At 42.5% G+C, this 22,089-nt stretch overlaps 1 pseudogene; it reads right to left on the bottom strand.

Moving 5' to 3' along the window:
* Positions 1–12,593: 12,593 nt before the first annotated feature.
* On the bottom strand, positions 12,594–21,745 carry LOC132370294 (cilium assembly protein DZIP1-like; annotated as a pseudogene).
* Positions 21,746–22,089: the final 344 nt, after the last annotated feature.

The raw sequence follows: 22,089 nt of genomic DNA, 5'->3' as shown, positions 1-22,089 counted from the left end.
TAAAGGTTTCACTTTATTTACTTATTTATTTATTTATGGCTGTGTTGGGTCTTCGTTTCTGTGCGAGGGCTTTCTCTAGTTGCAGCAAGCGGGGGCCACTCTTGATCGCGGTGCATGGGCCTCTCACTATCGTGGCCTCTCTTGTTGCGGAGCACAGGCTCCAGACGCGCAGGCTCAGTAGTTGTGGCTCACGGGCCTAGTTGCTCCGCGGCATGTGGGATCTTCCCAGACCAGGGCTCGAACCCGTGTCCCCTGCATTAGCAGGCAGATTCTCAACCGCTGCGCCACCAGGGAAGCCCTGTATTAATCTTTTAATGTCTATATCATATAATCTTTTCCATCATACCTTATCTTCCTAACAAGACTGAAAGTGACTTCAGGGCAAAGGTCAGTGTTTTAATCTTTCTATTCCCTACAGCACCAAACACATATGTAGCAGATACTAAATATTTATTGAAAGAAAGGAAAAGATGGGGAGAAAGGAAGGAAGGAAGGAAAGTTTCATCTCTAATACTTTCCATGTTTGTTTCATTGTTCTTTCATCTCAAAACCACATGAGTTATTAATTATCATAAGTTTGACATGTGTATGGCTACGGCTATGTGTGTATATATATATATATATATATATATATATATATATATATATATATATATATATATGAATATATATGAATACCTTTAGGATTTTATCTGAAAAAGGTATTACAAAGTCTACAACTTTTCCATTACCTTTCACAAATATGTCTTTAGTATAGAAGCAAAATTGGGTACTTAAAAACACGTTTTAATGTTCACATTTTATTTACAGAGCATGTTATTCCGACATTATAAGGGTATGTGTGTACACACTAGAAAACAAAAGTACCAGGAGGTTTTGTTTGACGTGTCAAAGGCTTCAGCGTATGTGCAGACTAGACTACAGGGCGAGATGGAGACTACCTGAAGCTGGTCTAATACCATTAGAACTTTCAGGAAAAGGCTGGAGAAGGGAAGGGAGAAGAATATAAACTATTCAGTTTTTAGTTTTGGCCAACAGGATGCAGAAGGAGCAGCACTTAGGAGGTTAAGTGCAATTTAGTGGACATTTTGGCATTTGGGGTATGGAGTGTGTGTGTGTGTGTGTGTGTGTGTTGTTGTGTGTGTAGTGGTCTCTCCAAATTGAAAAGATGTTTTTTTAAATATTGAACTGGTGTTTGAGAAGCCTTGGTGAGTTTCTACCATCTATAAGACTGGCAGCTGCAGGATGAAGGCCAAAGTAGAGAGAGAGAGAGAGAGAATTAGCACAGCTATGGGAGAGGACTAGCAAAAATGGGTTCTGTAAGATAAGTGATCAGGACCAGGAGGTGATATTTTATTTTCATCACTTCTCTCTAGTTATTCTCTCTGTATTCATCATCTCTTCTTCTCACCCTCTCAGCCTTCAGCTTCTTCACTAAGACACACACATGCACACACACACACACACACACACACACACACACACACACACACATCACTTTTTCAAAGCCTGATAAATTTTATCAAGAACATCATATTCAGTTTCAGTGCCAGCGTGTTTTCATCATGGAGATTAACTTTTGCCTGACACAGGTAAGTGCTGTAGGTGTTCAGAGAAAAAAAGAAGGGATGGAGCAAGGTGAGCTACTCAAGGAAGGCAGAGGAAGAGATGGGCCTAGGACTGGGCCTTCAAGGATAGATGCACTTTCCCTGACAGAAGGAGCATGTGAGGCACTGCGTGTGTGCCTGTCATGTTTCAGGTATGGGATGGTGCTTTCCAGGCAGTGGGAAGAGCATATAAGCTAAGGTCTGGGGCCTGCTTCATATACTAAGGGAAAAGAAAGAAGTTCAGTTTACCTTGAGAGAAGGCTACAGACTTGTCAGGGGATTGTAGGAGGCAAGGCTGAAAAGGTAGTTTGGGGCAGATTATAGATGGCCTTGAATGCCCCCCCAACCTCCCCGCAATGGTACTGCTCTCCTCTTTACCCAAGGACAGCAGCCCTTGGAATTGTTTCCATTTCCTTCCCGCGAGGAGCCAATACAGATCCTTGGCCTTAATCTTGAAAAAAAAAAAAAATCGCCTAATGAATGGTTAACTTGCTGGAGAAGAGCTAATATGCTTGATGGATGAACAGTTTACTCCCAGAGAAGACATTAGTTATGAGAGAACGAGGAAATCCAAAGAACCTTCCTCGGAGGTCATCAGAACACTCAAGTATTATTTCATTAATCTTAATATTCTAACAATATTAAAAACCTGACCAGATAAAATGATATAAGGGAGAAAAGGGAGGAGGGAGAATATGGACAAGGGACAGGGAGAGAGAAAAAGAGGAGAGAGCGGGGAGCTGGGGGAGAGAAGAGTGATTAAAATGGGGTGAGTCATGCAACCTTGTGTGCATCGAGGTGACCCTCCTGAAGCTATTTCTCTGTCCTCCTGCTTGTTCCCAGAAAAACAAGCTCGGAAGGGTTGACCTACAGTCGAAGGAAGCCTAGTGAACAGTGGAAGAGCTCCTATATCTTTTTCATTTTTCATTGCTTTTACTGGCAGCAATGAGTGTTGCGTTTTGAGCATGACCTTTCTTTTTTTTTTAAAGAAAAAAAAGGGATTTATTTAAAAATGTAAAAAGCTAGAAGCTGAATAGTGATAGGAGCAATGGGCTGACAAAAACAATGCATCTGAGGAAATAACGCCTAGCCTCATGGCTTCCTGTTGCAGTTACTTAAGAAACTGAAAATGCATGATCAGGAAGCAGTCCCTGGGGTCTGCCTTTTGTACCAGAAATGACTGGGGAGAGCCAGCTGCAGAGAAATGGGTCTTCCTTAGCACACTTATTTTGTTCTTAGTATGTTGGTTTGAACATCTAGACACCACCAGGGAATGCACAAAAAGACAAACAAACACCATGCAACCATACTGCTGAGGGCCATGACCTTGCACAATAAAACACAAGGTCAGGCATTCCAACTCTTGCAAATTGTCATTCTTCAAAAGAGATTACAGGAGCCAAAGTGATGCATCCTAAAGACAGTGATGTCCCCAGGAAGGGAATACACAGAATATGAAATTAGTTTTATTATTAGGGTGATGTGTTCAGGAATAATTAATTTTTGTTCCTTAATAATCCACTTGATAACTCTATTTTAATTTGAGGTAAAAATACCAGCATGTATCCATCCTACGTTTCCCTAAGAGAACCTTTTTATTTGCCAAAGGACATTTCATGTGAAGTTGGCAAATTGTGTATTGACTGGGACAGACTGTGCAGGACTGTTTATCTTAAGGTCCCACATGGCTACATGACCCTCTGATAACACCAGTGTGATATCGCTTCTTCCAAGACACAGCTGTCTTTGAACACATGCTACACAAGGCTTTTAATCAGTAAATAAAATTCCATGAGTTGGGGGGATAGCCCCTACCCATACAACCCTGTAATTCAAACCTGCTGTGTTTCATCTTTCACGCCTTTCTGCCACACAGAGAACTTGTTGACACTACAGAAAGCAAACAGACACACGCGCAAAAGACATGGGAAAGAACAGATGGTTTTAGATCATGCCTCATGACTACTCAAACTATGGTTGCTCTATTCTTTGTTATTTATCTGCAAACGGCTTGATTTTTTTGTTCATAAAATTGAAATTAGCAAAGAAAGAATATTTTTCTTCTCACTCCCATTCCTTTTGCTGTTTGATATCTAAATGTTGATACAACTCACTGACTCTGATAAAATGGAGACAAGGGTCAGAGGAAGGAGCACAGGTCATGGTATCTGGAAAAAACCAGATTCTGATGCCAGAACCCCAGCTCCTCACTCAACACTGATCAGGCCTTACTTAAGGCTCTTAATTTCCCTAAGTCTCTGTAAAATGAGAATTCTGAGACTCCTCCGACGTTGAAGTGAGAATCAAACGAGGTAATAGGAGCATGTAGCAAAGTGCCAGAACAGAGCAGTCAATCACGAACAGTTAGTTGAATCTGAATCTGAATGAGTGGGTGGCAGAGAACAGGAAATACTTGAAAAATATCCATTAGGACTAATTTTAGTCCTAAAAGCCATTCTGCTAGTTAAGAAACATGTTTTGTGTATTGTACTTACTAATCTGGAGGTTAATAGAAAAGTCCCTTTTATTTTCTCAACAATGAAACAATGAATTGAGTTTTTCTCAGTGAATCTTTCAGCATTCCAGCCAAAGATCTGCACACAATAAATTAGGCATAAGCATTATTCAAGTTCACGTTGCCTTCTTTTCATGTATATATATTTCCAAGAGCTCTGCCTACAATGATAATCCTTATGTTCTGCTTTACTTCTAAGTATTCAATAATTACTTTTGCAAATTCCTTTCATTAATGAGGAGAAAACTATCCTTAAGCTGTGTGAAATATGCCAATTCCTTTAAAATATTTAAAGTGAAGAGATACAAATTGGACATATGTCGTCCATATTCTAGAATGCCTAAATGTCTATATTCTCAGGACTGGGAAGGAAGCAAGTCCTCACTTTAAATGAACTGTGACAAATGAAATGATAGCTCAAAGGCTCATGTCAGCAGACCAGATGGAGCTGAAGTTTCCTATTTCTTAGCTCATTCATTATGACTCTGCAGGTGAGGCTCTTTCTGAGAGCACCATGAATAACTCAGGTGAAGACAGGCCTGAATCAAGCAGAGTCTTGGTGGCCCAAGGTAAATTTTTTATCAGTATTTTCCTACTACTTTCTGTGGAGAAGAGGGAAGCTGATTCTTGAGGATATATCCAGAAATACGTACTCCTAGTCACATACTGCTCTTTGCTTACAAAGAATACAACTGGGGAACAGCAATCATTACGACCAAAACCAAATCCAACTTTTAACACGATAGCCAGAATAATTTAGCAGCAAGATTAATAAAAAGAACCGCATCTATTGTCCGTTCTTACTCAAGAAGACTCTGAGTTGATTTTCTAATGCCTCTGTGCTTCACTTTCCCCATCAGTAAAAGAACTGACTACACTTAGGCAGTAGATTTTTATTATTTGTTTCTGACCATCACCCTTTCTTTCTTCTGGAAACAGCATTTCCTTATTTTAGAAGAACTGAACTTCCCCACCTTGCACCTGGCCTCAAGTGGTCTGGATGGGAGCTGACCTCACTCCTCTGGTCAGTGATTGGCCCCATGAGTTGGGAACATGACCCAGGTTAATGCACTCTGAGCCTTTCCCTGGGATTTTCGCACTGGAGTTTGGGAAAAGTGCCTTTCTTTCTTTCTGGTAGGGAAGGGATGGAGATTGAACCCAGAGACAGCTTGTAGCCTGGAGTAGGAGTGAATGAAGTCAGCAGCAGAGAGAAACAGAGATAAGGCATAGAGAATCCTGCTGCTATTCAAGCCCCATGTTCCCGTTCTCCCAAGGCTGGCTACATCCCTGTCCTTCCTGCGGTCTGGCTGTGTGAGACAAGGCAATCCTCTTTTACCTAAGTTAGTTCCAGTTGGGTTCCTGACCCTTGAAATCAAAGGAATTCCAATTGACATGCCCTACCTATCCAGAGACTACCTGAGGAATATAATTTCTCAGATGAATGGAGCAACGTAAATATTTTACACGATGGAGTACTGATAAATTATTTTACATCATCATAATCAGTGTCTAGAAAATAATTAGAAATGACGGGCAATGCTGTTGTTGACTCTACTTGACAGGGTGCATAACTCATCTGAGAAATAACTGAATATTTGTTAACAACTGACTTCCTCTGTAAAATTTAAGTTTTAAAGCTCTTGCAAACAAAATTATTTCCTGATCATCAAACCCAGTAAGCATTTTCTTCCTTTTCTTATGTCGTAAGTTAACTTTTCCAGCTGTGTTTGTAATCAGAGCCCTTTCTATCCTTGGGAAATTCTATCCCATCAATTGCAAGTTTCCATTTAGTAGACTCATCTTTTTATATCTTCAACCTCCATCTCCAGTGCTCCTCTCCCATCTGCTCACACATATCCTTACAGCTTCCCTGTCTTAACAAAAAGTTCCCCCAAAGCACATTCTCCTCATGAGATACAGATAAAACTATTTCCTTCCTCTGAATCAAACAAATCTAGACTGAGAGGTACAGTAAGCTGGCAGTCAAGAGTTGAACAGTTCTGAGTTTGATCTGAGCTTCATCAGCTCCAGATTATGGGTAGTGTATCATAGTAAATTAACTTGCATAAATTACTGTCCAGTCTGTGTTGCAATTTGCTCATCTAAAATGGGGATAATGATAGTGCCTACTTAATAGGGTCTCTGTAAGGAGATAATACATGCCAAGTGTTTTGTGGAATTCTAGACACACAGCTAAGCTCCCCAATAAACATTGGTTATCATCATTGTTTTTATAACCCTGTCTCCATTTCTTCACGGGCTGATTTTTTTCCTTAACATGTTGCATTCTGTCTTTTCTCCTCTCATTCTACTCAGCTCATCAGTTCTAATCGCTAAATCCAACTCTTCTCAGTTGTCCAAGACCGCTCTTCAGCATTTGGCCTAATGGTTCACCATCCCCTTTTTTAATCTCATTCCTCCTTTGGCTTCCCTGCTTCCCTTCCTAGCTCTCTAAATCCATCTCTGTCTCTGGACCAGCTCCATTTTCTCCTTTAATGGAGGCTCTACACTCCTATTGATTCACTGGTTTTTTTCCTCAGTGGAGAGTAGGGTCATGTTGAAATTAGATCCAGAACGCAAGTGCTGATGGTGTGTGTAGGTCAGGGAGAGGTTTAGACAGCAGGGTTCTCACCTAGGTAGGCAGGTTTTGTCTGGTGCCCCAAGATGCAGGGAAATAAAGGACTAAAAGGGGTTTTAGAAGAAGAAGATCAAGGACAAGTCTTTATCCATTCAATATTCAATGTTACCAGATTTAGTCTTGGCCCAGGTTATACTTAGACACTATAAAAGAAGATTTAAACAAACTTAATAACACATTAATAAAAAACTTGAAATGAATCTAGATGTCAGCTTTTTAAAATCTTTCATTTAGATTACCTTTACACTAATTAGTAACATAATTGCTGCAAAGTGAATACACAGTTTGTTGAGTTCATGCCATGATCTGCCATCCCTCTTCCATTACAAATTCCCCTGAAGCTGCCTACTCATTTCTGTTATTTTCCAGTGTTCTATCATTTTGTTGCTTTTCTTTTTTTTTTATTTTTTTTTTAAATTTATTTATTTATTTTTGGGTGTGTTGGGTCTTCGTTTCTGTGCGAGGGCTTTCTCCAGTTGTGGCAAGCGGGGGCCACTCTTCATCGCGGTGCGCGGGCCTCTCACTATCGCGGCCTCTCTTGTTGTGGAGCACAGGCTCCAGACGCGCAGGCTCAGCAGCTGTGGCTCACGGGCCTAGTTGCTCCGCGGCATGTGGGATCTTCCCAGACCAGGGCTCGAACCCGTGTCCCCTGCATTGGCAGGCAGACTCTCAACCACTGCGCCACCAGGGAAGCCCCATTTTGTTGCTTTTCAATGTCTTACTCCACCTTGATTATTCTCAAAACCTCACATCTGAGAAAGTTTGGGAATGAAATCGAAGGTACCTCCAAAGCAAGCAAGAAGCTCCATTATCTGGGTGATCTGTTGTTTCACTCAAGCAAATGAGATCTGATGCATCTTGTCCAGTTATGAGAATAATTATTCAGCTTTTGTTTAAGCATATCTTCTAAAGTTTCAGAATTAATCTTGACCCTGATAAAATTAACTAATAAAGATCTCCCTTTCCATTGTCTGTTTGTGAACAATTCTGCCCTGAAGCTTCTAGGGGTCACTTCCCATTTCAATTTTCTCTGAGAGCAGGGACTATATCTTTTTCATCTTTGAAGCTCATTGTCTTTCATGAGGTAGACACAATAAATGTTTGATGTTCCAGGCAGAAGCAGGGAAATATGCTACAGGGTTTCCGAAAAAACCTGCTTCTCTTGTATCAAAGGCTAGTGATTCACTGAGACTCATACTCAGGGAGATGGTGAGCCAAGAAACCACATTATATACCTCTTCTTCCTCTCTCTTCACAGGGTTTCACCAGGAAAAAGCAGTCCCCGTTCCTTCACTTCCTTCCCTTGAAAGTGGACTTGTGATGCTGATTACTGGGTAAGGGGAAAAGATGGTGTCTACATCTTTAATTCTCATGATCTCATTTGTTCATCAGTTCCAACCAGTGATGTAGGTAGATTAGCTATAACCATATTTCATAAGCAAAAAAGTCTAAAGCTTAAAAAGGTCAAGAATATTCCAAATTATTATTCTTAGTGGCTGATTGGTCAGGTCTCCAGATTCATATCCAATCACATGAAATTCCCACTGTCATGGAAGACTGGAAAGAAAAGACAAGCATTATGGCAAATGGTATGCTCTGAGATTGCTATTTATTTTCTGCTTGATAAGAATAGGAAGTTTCAGTTGGTATATTACCTCTTATTTTGCCCAAGTGGGGAAAAGTGCATTTTTATTTGTTGTATTAGGACCCATTTGTGCTTAATTTTGTTGGAAGTCAGTTCTAAAAAGGAGGCTTGGGACCCAGCCAGGATGGGAAATTCAAATTCCATGAAAAATCGACAAAGATATATTTCTTTTTTATAGGAGGAATTTCCCGAGGGAAGAAGAAAATTGCTTGTATTTGACTGTTCCGCAAGGAAGCTTAAAGAATATACTGGTTACTCGAGGTCTGCCCTCTACAGAGGAGGACCATTGCTTGAGAAGCAAGAATTCTGAGGAGTTGGCAGATTTTAGCCCACATTCTGCCACTAATCAGCTGGTGGCCAAGGATGGGTTAACCAGGGACGGCCGAATGACATAGTGGTGAAAATCGGGCTTAGTGTCAGGCAGACCTGTGTTCTCATCCTGACCCTGCCTCTTATTAAATGTATGAATGTGGACAAAGCCTTTCTAAGCCTCTTCTCTTCAGGTGTATTATTTCCACCAAAAGTGACCTGTTCTTTCATTCTCCTACAAAAAGAAGCCGCTTCAAACTTGTTCTGAGCCCAGATCTGCTTTCCAAGCAGCCTTCCTGGCTGAGAAATTTAGCTCATACAGGGGACCACTTGTTTATTGTGCAAATAAAGCCAAGCTATTTGCCCAAAGCCCTGCCTCAGCAGAATGTTAGACTCTGTTAAACCCTTTGTAGGAGTTCCTAGGAGTAAATACAGTTTATCTATATTCATTTCCTCATTGGATACTTGACCTGCTTTGTGTAGCTATCGAGCCCAGTAACTCAACCCAGTCTAATCATGCCTAATGTACTCAGAGCCAAGTTACAAAATACTCCCTTGCTGCTGTCCTTGAAGTATCTTTTTACTTCGGACTTAACTGTTTCTCTAAGATGGGTATCCAGGGCCAAGAAATACATATCGAGATTATCAGGTCTGAGCCAAGGCTGACTGTGACGGCAGTTCATCACCATTCATTCACTGATTTATCAAACACATTATTGGGTGCCTACTAGCAGCTGCTTTGTTCCAGGCACTGTGCTGGACGCTGAGGATACAGAGATGAAGGGTGTGGCCCCGCCTTCAGGTTGTACACAGCCCAACAGGTGAAAACCAGACATGTTCTCGTCCTGACCCTGCCTCTTATTAACTGTACAAAGGCAGACAAAGCCTTTCTAAGCTTCTTTTCCCCATCTCTAAAGTGGGAATAACAGTCCTACTTCATGAGGTTGGAGTGAGAATTAGTGGCTTAAAATATAGTACCTGGAATATGGACAGAGCGCAGTAGATGGCATCTATGATTTCACTGTCATCATCATCCTGGGGACGGTCAATTATGATCTTAAATTAACAATTACAACATCCCTTGTGACATATGAAGATAGGGAGGAGGTCTTACAAGAGCATAGTCTGGGATGGTGATGAGAAAGAAGGCTAACAAGAGAAGGGAAATTAATACCTAGCTGCACCCAGAAAGATAAGTAGCAGGAAGTCAGACATGGGAAGGGCATCTAGGAAGACAGAATAATAGCATAAAGAAAAGCCTAGAGGCAAAAAAAAAAAAAGGCACTTTCAGGAAATTGCAAGTAGTTCAGTATGCCTGGATCTTGGCACATATGTGGGGAAGTTGTGGGAGAGCTAGTAAGGAAGGGAGGGGCCATGCCATTATCCTTGCAACATCTTTGCTGCTCTTCCATCACTGCCCCCATATAAATACCAGATGGTGCCGTCCCTTAGCAGCCTTCTCACATGGCCTTAGCTTTAGAGATAGGAGTGTTTCTTTCAGTTTTCCATTTCTTCCTATTCCAGTCAATGTTGATGTCATAAGGGAGCAACAGGGCTCTGGTATAATCTTCAGGAGTTTCCCTGAGAGTGACCCACCCTCCAATACCAGAACAGAGAGTTCTCCATCAGGTAGGAAGAAGTTCTGGGAGAACTGGAAGAGGAAAGAAAGTATCAACTAGTGTTCAGCTGCTGCCAAAACCATTCTTATGACCACTGTCTCTTTTGCTCCCTGATGACTTTGACCTAGCTACAGTTTGGGAGGTGAAGCTTTAAACTTGCTACGATGTCCTATAGGCAGGTCAGTTACACCAAGTCCACAGGAACTAACAAAGGATGTACTTTGTGTCTAGGACTCTGCTAGGCACTGAAGAGAAAGACTAAAGCAGTGTACGGAGACTCAAAGGGGTTATCTAAAGGTTACAAGCAAGTAGGTGCAGCAGAACCGGAAACCTAGCAGGACTCCAGAGTTCATGACCTTCCTGATACATTCTGCTGCTCTTTTGGCATTAAGTATGGCCAATTTAGCTTGGGGACAGCTAGGAAATAAAGTACAAGCCATGGCCAATCATGTCATTGCACATCTTGTTGACATAACCTGAATGAGCCTGACACAATAGAGGTCTACATTCAATCAATGGGAGGAATATTGATTGGCTTTGTAAAGCAGGAAGAAGTAAAATTTTACTGGGAAACTCTTGGCAAGCTCAGGTGACCTTGAAGAGGTCAAAGGTAGGCTGCTATTCAACAGAGTTCCAGGAAAACCAGGAGAAGCCATAACTGACCCTTGCATCTGCCCTAGGGTAAGTAAAATAGTCTCTAGGAGCTCTTGGGTCGGAGATTCAATCAGTTACTGTGGGCCATGAAGAATAAAAGGCAGTAACTGGAGGCTGAGGAGGTTGTGGACCATTCAATTTTTTCACTAGATTTGGTAATCAGTATCTGAGATTATGTATCATGTCTTATCGCTGGTGAAAGAGGGGAGAGGGGCAAAGGAACAGCCTAAAGAGAGAGAAATTGATGGAATTCAAAGGCAGAAGACTCCAGTAGACTAACAGAATGAATGTATATTAGACTGGAAATTCACTCTAAAACCCATGTGTCATTTGGCTCTATTAGCTTTAGACACAAAGATTTCATTTTACGTGTCAGTGAGAAATATCTGTATGCCACTAAAAGAGAAGATGTAACCAGTCCACCTTTCCAAGCGACAAGGTGGAGAAGTGGCTTTAAGTTCAGTTAATTGCCTGGAAGAGATAAACATCTACAGACTTATACAGAATGGGAATTGGGACACACATTAACAAGGGAGATTGGCCCTAGAAAATGTAGCTGAAATGGGGCGACTGCATTTCAAAGAACTCCAGCCGGCTCACTAGAGGGATGTGGAATTAAGACACTCTCACTGCCTCTATCCGCGTTTCCCTACCTGTTTAATAGAGGTGATTGATAACTTCCCTGAACCTGTCTCACAGAATTATCAAGAAGATGAATAATGCAGCATAGTAACATGCTTTGAGACCTTTGAAAGATGCCTTGTATAAGTTCTGGGTATGATTTTGTCATTATCATGATTACTTTATCACCTTATCGTTGCAAAAACACATACTTGGAGAACTGTGTTGGCCATTTTGACATAAATTTCAGGCCAACTTCTTTTTCCTCCCTTATTTCTTTCCACACTAATGGGCATTAAGCCAAAATAACTGGTCTACTCAATCTCCCCAGTATATTATGAGCATCTTGACCTTTGATTCTCTGCTCATATCATGCCCCCTGCCTATTCTTGCTTTTCCTCTCCAGTTTTCTAAATCCAGTCGTTTTTTTCAACGTCTAACTCAGGTTTCCTCTCCTCTGTGAAGTGACTCTCTTTGTCTTATTCAGCACTGTATTAGGCAGGCTTCTCCAGAGAAATAGAACCAATAGGATATACACATAGATATTGTAAAAGAGATTTATTATAAGGGATTGGCTCATGTGATTATAGAGGCTGAGAAGTCCCACAATCTATCATCTGCCAGTTGGGTGCCCAGGAAAGCAAGGGGTGGAGTCACAGCCAAAGGCCTGTGAACCAGGGGAGCCAATGGTATAATTCCAAGTCCAAGTCCAAAGGCCCGAGAACCAGAGCACCAAAGTCTGAAGGTAGGAGAAAATGGATGTTCTAGCTCAATGAGAAATCAAATTCACCCTTCCTCATCCTTTTTATTCTATTCAAACCCTCAAGGGATGGGATGGTACCCACTTGCATTGGTGAGGGTGATCTTCTTTACTCAGCTTTACTGATTCAAATGCTAATCCCTTCCAGAAACACCCTCACAGACACATCCAGAAATAATGTTTTACCAGCTATCTGGGCACCACTAAGCCCTGTCAAGCTGACTTCTAAAGTTCACCATCAAAAGCACACACAGTCATATCTGCATTAATCCCCAAGATTTCCAGTTACTCCACCAAACTCTCCTCCAAGACTGTTCTTATTTCCTTAGCGAGGGAAGGGTTATTCTTCAAAGTTTTCCTTCAATGTATCTTGTCGTTATTTAATTTCTGTTCATTTTCCTTTCCTTTTTCTTCCTCTGAAAGTTCTTCTGTTGGTTCCAGTATGTGCAATGAGAATGCCTGTTCATGTGCCATTGTTAGACTTGACTTAGCATCCAAAGTCTGTGGTGCTGGGGTATTCATAGGTCCAGTTGGGGTAGTTGGCTTAGATTCAAAAGTTTGCCAGGTGAAAGGATTCCCTCTGGCCTCACTGACACTGTTTGATGGTTTCCTGGTAAACTCTTTAACCTGTTGTCTCTGAGTGATGATCAGCTCTTTCTGCTCCTGGAGCCTCTGCCCTAGCTCTTCTATCCTTTTCTTGTAGAATACATGACTTGCATTTAGATCATCTATCATTAGGCTTCGAAGTTTCTCTGTATGTGACAGGAGCCGGCTCTTCTCTTTCTTGTGTTCTTGATGAAGAACCTGAACTGAAGCTGTCCACTTGCTTTCCTGACTATCAAGAAGTTGCATCACATTTTGGAAATCCTGGGGATGCTGAGGACATTCTTCTTTAAACTCTTGTGCATCTTTTAATGTGCCTGTGCCTGACTTGATTTGCATATTGGATTTCTGGACTTCTGACAATTGATATTCTAATGCTGAATTCTTAGAAGTTAGTTCTTTAAACTCCTTCATAAACATTTCCTTGACTTTTTCCATTTCATCAACTAGTTTCTCCTTTTCTTCTTTCTATCTATCGAATAACTTCAGAAATTCTTCCTCTTTTGTTTTCTGCATTTCATATTCCTTAGAGAATCTGACTGCATGGGCCTGCTGTACAGCCTCTAGCTGAGACTTGGTGAGCTCCTTCAACATGTCGGTCTCATTCTGGAGCTTGTCAGTCTGTACTCTTGTCTTATACTCTGCAAGATGAGAATCTGCAGGGTGGCAGCACTGAATATGACTTTGTAGAAAACCTTGGTTCATAAAGACCTTGTCACAAAAACGGCACTGGTAATAGCTGGCTTTGGCCTCAATCATCAGCTGCTGGGTGGAAATCAACTTTTTCCTGCGTTTACACTCTTCCTTGAGTAACTTGATCTCACTGGCCCGCTTGGTGAGGAGTTTCTTGCTCTGCTCGCACTAGCCCAGGCCCAGGTGCAGCCACTCCTCCAGGTTGTGCAGCTGCGAGGTGAGGAACTCCTGCGAGTGTGAGTCGAGTATAAGTCTCTTATACTTTTTATAAGAGACTCACTTAAGAACGTATATAGATTGAAAGTTAAATGATGGATAATAACATGTAAACTATAAGAAAATTAATGTGACATAAAGGAAAATTAAAATTAAAACCACAGTGAGACATGACTATCCATTAGAATGGTTAAAATTAAAAAGATGGACAAAACTATGTGTTGTCAAGAATATGGAGCAACCAAACTCTCATATACTGGTTGTGGGAATGCAGACTGCTACACGCTCATTCAAAAACTGCTTGACAGATATTATAACTAAACATATTGAAGAAAAACTCGTGCATATGCTGTAAGTAAATAAATTAAAAGTACCTGTACTAAGTGGTTCATAGCAAATGAGGTATCACCTCACACCAGTCAGAATGGCTATCATCAAAAAGTCTACAAATAATAAATGCAGGGCAGCATGTGGAGAAAAGAGAACCCTCCTACACTGCTGGTGGGAATGTAAATTGGTGCAGCCACTATGGAAAACAGTATGGTGGTTCCTTGAAAAACTGAAAATAGAGCTACCATGTGATCCAGCGATATCACTCCTTGGTATATATCCAGAAACTATGAAAACTCTAGTTTCGAAAGATACATGGACCCCAGTGTTCATAGCAGCATTGTTTACAATAATGAAGACATGGAAGCAACCCAAGTGCACTCCAACAGACAATGGTCTTAAGAAGATTGTATGTGTATATACACACAATGGAACATTACTCATCCATAAAAAAGAATGAAATATTGCCATTTTCAGCAACATGGATGGACCTAGAGAATATTATGCTGGGTGAAATAAGTCTTACAGAGAAAAACAAATACTGTTTGACATCACTTATATATGGAATCTAAAATATAATACAAATGAACCTATATACAAAACAAACAGACTCACAGACATAGAAAACAAACTTATGATTGCCAAAGGGGAAAGGAATGAGGGGGGAGGGACAAATTAGAAGTATGGGATTAACAGATACAAACTACTATGCATAAAATAGACAAGCAATAAGGATTTACTGTATAGTACAGGGAATTACACCCAATATCTTGTACTAACCTATAATGGAATATAATCTGCAAAAAATGAAAAACAAAACTGAATCATTATGCTGTACACCTGAAACTAAAGCAATATTGTAAATCAACCATACTTCAATAAAAAAAATTTTTATTTCTAAAAAAAAAAAAAAAAAAAAAAAAAAGCACACACAGTCAACAAATATTTATTGAATGCCTACATATAATATTGAGTGCTCAGACCCTGGGACTGTGGCCCTGAGTAAGGACACTGTCCTTGTCCTCAGGAAGCTTATGGTCCAGTTTACTCACTTCCAAAATTTCTTAATGGTGTTCCAGTAAGAAATATATTTTACATCACAGCCCATTACACACATATATTTGTGTGTACACATACATATATAGACACAAGAGTTTCACAATATAATATTTATTATGTATGCTGCCTTCTGTATCTTCTATTTTGTTTTAAACGATGCTGGTTGTGACCCGCTGTTATGATTTTATAGCCCCCTAATAAGTCTTGACTTACAGTTTAAAAAACACTGGTCCCACTGAGATATAGAAAGGGAAACAGTCATGTAAATAGGTGACTACAGTATTGTGTTAGAAGCATATACTTCTTTTTACTGTTCACCATTGTTATCTGTGGGATACCTATTCAGTGAAAGGCTCCCTGAGAGTAGGGACTGTGGCCTGTATCTCTTTGTATGCTTCCTGCATCCCTCAGTCAGTTGGTAGAGTGCCCTCCACAGAGAATGCAATAGATATATTATTGTTAATGATTGTGCTAATTCAGGTCCTCTTAACAGAGCCAAGAGAGGATTAGATGTGAAGGAGATTCACAGGGTCGGTGCCTGTGAAGGTTAAAGGGGGAAGGAAGAGAAGCTGGGAAGAGCTTTCAGACCAGGAGGCAGCTCCGGCAACTGTGAAGGGGAGGCGGAAGGAAGGGGAAATGGGTAGGAAGAATCATGGACTACAGCACAGTTACAAGAAGGGTTTGGCCAACCTGATAGGATGTCCCTGAGCCAGAGTCACCTACTGGCAGAGTCTTGCAGGAAAGGGCCTGCCTCATTATGCCCTGTGTGCTTTGTCAGCGGCTGGGAGCAACCCGTAGGAAGTGTGGCCTCAGCAGGACCACGGTGGAGGGTCCAGAGGAGCAGTGAGGTTGTCAGTCAGTTATGCTGCCTACATACTTGTGTGAGTGACATTAGTTTTGACATCATAGGCTAGGTTTTCCTTTTCAACTGGAAGCAAGTAGTAAAAAATTCTAGTTAAGCATGTCACTTTACAACTGTACTTTGTTGTAGGTTCTTTCCTCACACCCCCTTTGTCTGTAGAGATGAGGCCCTCTCCAGCTGGCCCTCCCACCATCTAGCTGTCCTGCTATGGGCTAAGCTTTAGGAGTTTCTTTTGATACTGTCGTTCCAGGTTAGTGTTCCTCAGGGGTGGGGTCCTCAAGAAAGTAGGTAACAGGAGAACCTTGAGAAAAGCTGCCGGCACCAGTGAGTACTTACAGCCCCAAACCCAGAGACTTAAATGAATTATTCCCTGGTTAGTGACTCAGTTCTCTTCCTCCACTCCCTGTCCTTTACATCCACTGCAACCCACAGGGAAGATTTTGGGACCTAGGAGAGGCCTATCCTCACTTTTTAATTCAGGCACTGCAATTTGTGAAACAAAGCTTTCTTACATCTTCAACAGATTGTGAAGTTGTTGGTGAGCTGGGATTGGCTCTATTCTTTCTAGTTTTTTTGTCCCCCATCTTGGGACAAAGCGGCCCTGGCTGGGGCACTGACTGAACACCATCTGATGACCACTCAGGCAGAGAAAGTGGCCTCTCCCCAGCCCACCAGGAACAGGACCTCTTAGTGATCTGAACATAAATGTGACATAACTTATTTACAGCTGTCAGAGCAGACTGGCAATATCTCATTCTGTGACTACCTTTTTAGGTAAAGGTGCACCCCCTGATTTTTGTGGCTAGACAGCTCATAGCTGGTCCAGTTTCAGGCCTAGTTCTCAAGATATCACTATTCATCGGTAACTATTAAAAGAAATGTCAGTTGGGTTAAATAATGACTGTGTTCAGTATTTGTTCAGCATTCTACTTAGTAGGAACTCAAGCCCTGTACAAGCATAATCGCACTAATCCTCACAGGAGTCCTTTAAAAGAATTGGCAAAATGTCCATTTTGCCAGTCTGGGGAAAGGAGTATTGCAAGTTAAGACTGTCTCAATCACTTAAATAATGGGGGGTCATCATTAGTGACAGTGTAGTACTTGGAAGATTGAGGAGAAAGGGACAAAGTCTCTGAATGCATCCCATCCAGACCTAATTAGGTTGGCAACTGCTAGACGTCACCTCTGGTCATTTAGAAGATAATCAAACTGAAATCTAACCCATATGTTCTTCACCTGATTTTGACAGATCTTTTTCTAAGATCCTTATTACCCCGAACTAAATGGATTTCCCTCCCCTCTGTAGTTCTGTACACTTAGTACTTCTCTTATGACATTTACCAAATTTGTTGTATCAGGAATAATTTAATATTTTATTAGTAATTATGAAACCCTTGTATTTACATGATGTTTTATGGTCTATGAAGCTTCCTTTACACATACTATTGTACTTGACCCTTCCAACACCTTGAACAAGTTACCTAACCTTTATGAGCCTCATTTTCTTCCTTTGTAAATCAGAGTTATACCAGCCTTTCTTAAAAGAATTGGCAAATACGCTCATTTTGTCGGTCTGGGAAAAGAAGACTCATCTAAAGTAAGACTTACTAAATCACTAATCAAATAATGCTCTTAGGGTCATTGTGGGGAGCAACTGAGCTAAGGGAGGTGACAACTGATTTGTAAAATGCAAAGGCATGTAGGGGTAGAGAACAGCAAAGACTCTAAGATTTCAAGCTTTTGAGACTAAATATCAAAACAAAGACTTGCAGCAACACCTGAGAGGGAGAAGATTTACATGTTGTAACTGAATATTTGATAGGCTATCTATCTGTCTGGCCAGTCGGGCTTCTGGGCTGGTGCCCAGGGGGAAATGTCAGGCCTAGTAGGTGTAAGAGGCAATGGCATGTAGGCAGTAACTGAAGACAGCAGTGTGGATTACATCACCAGGTAGGGAGGGTAGCACAAGAGGCCAAGAAGAACCTTTGGGAAGGCCTGCATTAAGGGCTGGAGTGTATGGAGAGGTGATGGCTGAGGGGAAGCTGGAGTGCCTTCTCCAAAGGGAGGAAGAGATTCTAAGTCAGATATTAGAAGGCAAATGGAAGGAAAAGAGACTTTGGATTCGCACCTTAAGAGGCCATTGGCGTCTTTGAAGAGGGTGGTTTCAGTATGGGAGTGGGTCGAGGAATGAAAGACATGAGGAAAAGGAGGCAATTAGTGGGGAATCTGCAATGTAAGCCATCCTTTTGAGAAATTTGGTGATGAAAGGCAACAGAGAGATTGGATGGTAGCTTTAGGAAGAAATAAGACCAAAGAAATGAAAGAAGTAGTAATAGCTAGTGCTTAACAATTATATATTTTAATTAACAATTGCATAGCATTTATAATGTGTCAGACGCTGTTCTAAGCGGTTGACAATTAATTTATTTTATTGTCAACTCTGCATGATGAGATAGCTGTTACTATGATTATCCCCATTCTTACAGATGAGGAGACTGAGGCATGGAATGGTTAAGTAAGTTGCCCAAAACCCACAGTTAGCAACAATAGAACTGGTATTATTTAAACTATAGGCAATCTGGTTCAAGAGTCCATGTTCTAAGTCACTTTTCCCTCTGGAATGATTTGGTAGTAGCTTGAGCAAGAGGTATCAGGATTTTTTCTTATTTTTCATGGGGAAGACTTCAACTCGCTGGGATGCCAAGAAGGAGCCAGTTCTTTAAGGGAATGAACAAGAATTTCTGGATAATGAAAAGAACAAGATGCCAGAGTCATGAGCAGCCACGGTGGGAAAGTGTAGATGAAACTGTTAGTCTTGAACAAAGTCAGCACTAATTCTTCTTAAATAGGAAGATGATGAAAATATAAATTACATTTTGAGGAGAGGGAAAACTGAGCGAATTCATATCAGATGGAGATTCTGCTGAGAGAGCTTGGGGAGTGGTTACGGCTTGAGGAGAAAAAGCTGCAGCTTCCTGGAAGGGAGAGAGAAGTTCTCTCCTAGCAAACTGCACTGAAGCCACTTAGTATGATGACTAAAGGCATCCTATATTCAAGGCCATATGCTGAGAGCTCAGCCTCCTTCTTTTATAGCTTTGCACAAGTTGAGAATGCTACTAAAGAGACACTTACAGGGCTTCCCTGGTGGCGCAGTGGTTGAGAATCTGCCTGCCGGTGCAGGGGACATGGGTTCGAGCCCTGGTCTGGGAGGATCCCACATGCCGCGGAGCAACTAGGCCCGTGAGCCACAACAACTGAGCCTGCGCGTCTGGAGCCTGTGCTCCGCAACAAGAGAGGCCGCGATAGTGAGAGGCCCGCGCACCGCGATGAGGAGTGGCACCCGCTTGCCGCGGCTAGAGCTAGCCCTCGCACAGAAACGAAGACCCAGCACAGCCATAAATAAATTAAATAAATAAATAAAGATACATGAAATTGCTAAAATTATTAAAAAAAAAAAAAAGAGAGAGAGACACTTACAGAAGACAAGATAAGATCAAGTAGCACTTGGGACTTCCCTGGTGGCGCAGTGGTTAAGAATACGCCTACTAATGCAGGAAACAAGGGTTCGATCCCTGGTCTGGGAAGATCTCACATGCCGCGGGGCAACTAAGCCCGTGAGCCACAACTACTGAGCCTGCGCTCTGGAGCCTGCGAGCCACAACAACTGAGCCCACGTGCCACAACTACTGAAGCCTGCGCACCTAGAGAAGCCACCGCAATGAGAAGCATGCGCACCGCAACAAAGAGTAGCCCCCGCTCGCCACAACTAGAGAAAGTCGGCAAAGACCCAACACAGCCAAAAAAAAAAAGTAGCACTTGCATGGCTTACTGTTTTTACAGAGCTCAGAGAAGGGACAGATCTGTACACTTCAGAGGAGCTGCGATAAGGCTGGACTTGAGCTGGACCTTGAAAACCAGGAGAATTTGAAAGATAGAGGAAGAGCCAAGGTATTTGGTGGTGGAGGAAGGGATAGGGACAGAAGGATCAAAAGAAGAGAGGCAGGCATTAGAAGGAGCTCTTGGTAAAAGGGCAGAAGCTGGGGTGAGGGGAGCAGTGGCATTCAGGCCAAAAGACAACCCTACCCAGTGACTTACTCCTGATTTGGGTCCCCTTGGGTCTTCATGTCTCTCTCAGTCTCCTTGGTTATTTCCTACCCCGTTGTGCTTTTTTCTACAGCCATCATCACTTCCTAATATATCATATTTAAAATTTGTGTTTTATTTATTTATATGTACTACTGGATTGGCCAAAAAGTTCATAAGATGTTATGGAAAACCCGAACAAACTTTTTGGCCCGCCCAATAGAACGTAGGCTCTGTGAGAGCAGGGATAAGGGTGTGGTTCATTGCTTTATCTCTAGGGCCTAGATCAGGCCTGGTGTGTAGAAGGTGCTCCCTAAAGATTTGCTCAGTGAATGAGTCCACCAGCAGTTTCAGGGTTAACGTGGGGTGCTTCCAGTGTAGGCTCAGGGATCCCTGGGCCCACAGCCGGACTGTGGAGGGAAGCCTGCCAGCCTGCTTCTCGAACGGATGATCTTTAACACCAGGTGAAAAGCAAGCTCTCAAAAATGAAAGGCAGAAACTTCTGGGAACTGGGGACGGAGGAAGACATCTTCCCTGAGGAAGTGGGAAAAGATATTTAAGGACTGATGGATTTTAGGCTAAATGATCCAGAATGGTTTAGGCAGGAAGATGAGGGCCCTGGTGGAGCTTGACAACTTTGGGAGGCCCCACTGGCTCTTCCAGCCCTCAGGTTTTATTCATCTGTTCCCTCAGTTCTCACTGGGGGCTGTGCCAGCCCTGGTGAAAGGAACAGTTTATTCCAGAGTCCTCTTCTGGGTAAGAAGCATTTCCTCAGATCCTGGTCCAGGTAACAAGGGCTCCTTGTATCCTTGCCAGTTTTTTTAGACTGTCCAATAGCAAAAACATGATTTTTTTCCCCTACCTACAATTTAAGTTTAAAATTGGCTTCAAACAAGGAAACAAAACACACACTGTTCGGAGGCCAGGAGTTACAAGTCTGAGCACTCATTGCCCGGAGATGGAGTGGTCCATGGTAGGCATTCCCGTGTTCAGAAAGCATCAGCAGTATCACGGGTCTGCGCCCACCTCCAGCTGCCAATCCCCTCACGCGTCAGCAGGGCCATTTAATGTGTCAGCCCCTCTGTGAAGGGGTGATCCAAATACCCTGCTCTGAGAAGTAGGCTTGAGAGTCCTCCGTGGTCCTCCATCTGAGGAGTGAAGGGGGTCTGCTCCCACCTATCAAAAACACCTTGTGTTCCTTAAAAAGAGGCAATTTGCTCTTAGTCAGTGGCACTGCTCTTTTGAAACTCGATTGGCCACTTGTCAGGAGAGGTCACTTGTCAGACCTGGTGAGCTGGCCATTTCCTGGGAACCTTGGCATGTGGCTGCAGTCTCCCAGGGAGAGGCCTGTCGGCTTTGAATTCCTTTCCCCCAGAGAAAACCTGCAGGCAGTCCTCCCTCCCTGTGAAAATGCCCAGGAAGAAAGACTCACAGTGAGAAACCTGTAACTGTCTTCTAGGAAAGTTGGGCAGGTGAGGGAACACCTGGTTACGTCTGTCAGCCCGGCTTCCTCAGCTGAAATAGCCGCCATGGAGTGACAGGCCTTTCCCTTGGGCCAGGACATCCTGCGCGGAGCCCATTTCCTATTGAGCAGAGAGGCAGGCAGGGCCTGAGCAAAACTCCCCAGGGCCAGGGAAGCCCTGCCGGGTGCCCTCCTGAGCTCTGGTCTCAGTGGGGGTAGGTGTATTCCAGCGCTGGAGGTGGACTTTGACACCTGTCTCGGGAGGCTCCCCGGCAAAGGACTGCATGTGTCATTGCCACCTGACTCTGATGAACAGGGTGTGGGTGTCATACTCCAGTCCGGAGGACTGGTTTGGCAGCGGTTGGCTGAGGCAGTGTCAGGGAGGGAATCTGGCTCAGGGATCAGCTGAGGGC

The sequence above is a fragment of the Balaenoptera ricei genome, chromosome 1, assembly GCF_028023285.1.
Source record: "Balaenoptera ricei isolate mBalRic1 chromosome 1, mBalRic1.hap2, whole genome shotgun sequence".
Lineage (NCBI taxonomy): Eukaryota > Metazoa > Chordata > Mammalia > Artiodactyla > Balaenopteridae > Balaenoptera > Balaenoptera ricei.
Note: the sequence above shows the minus strand (reverse complement) of the source record. Positions and strands in the feature narration are given on the sequence as shown.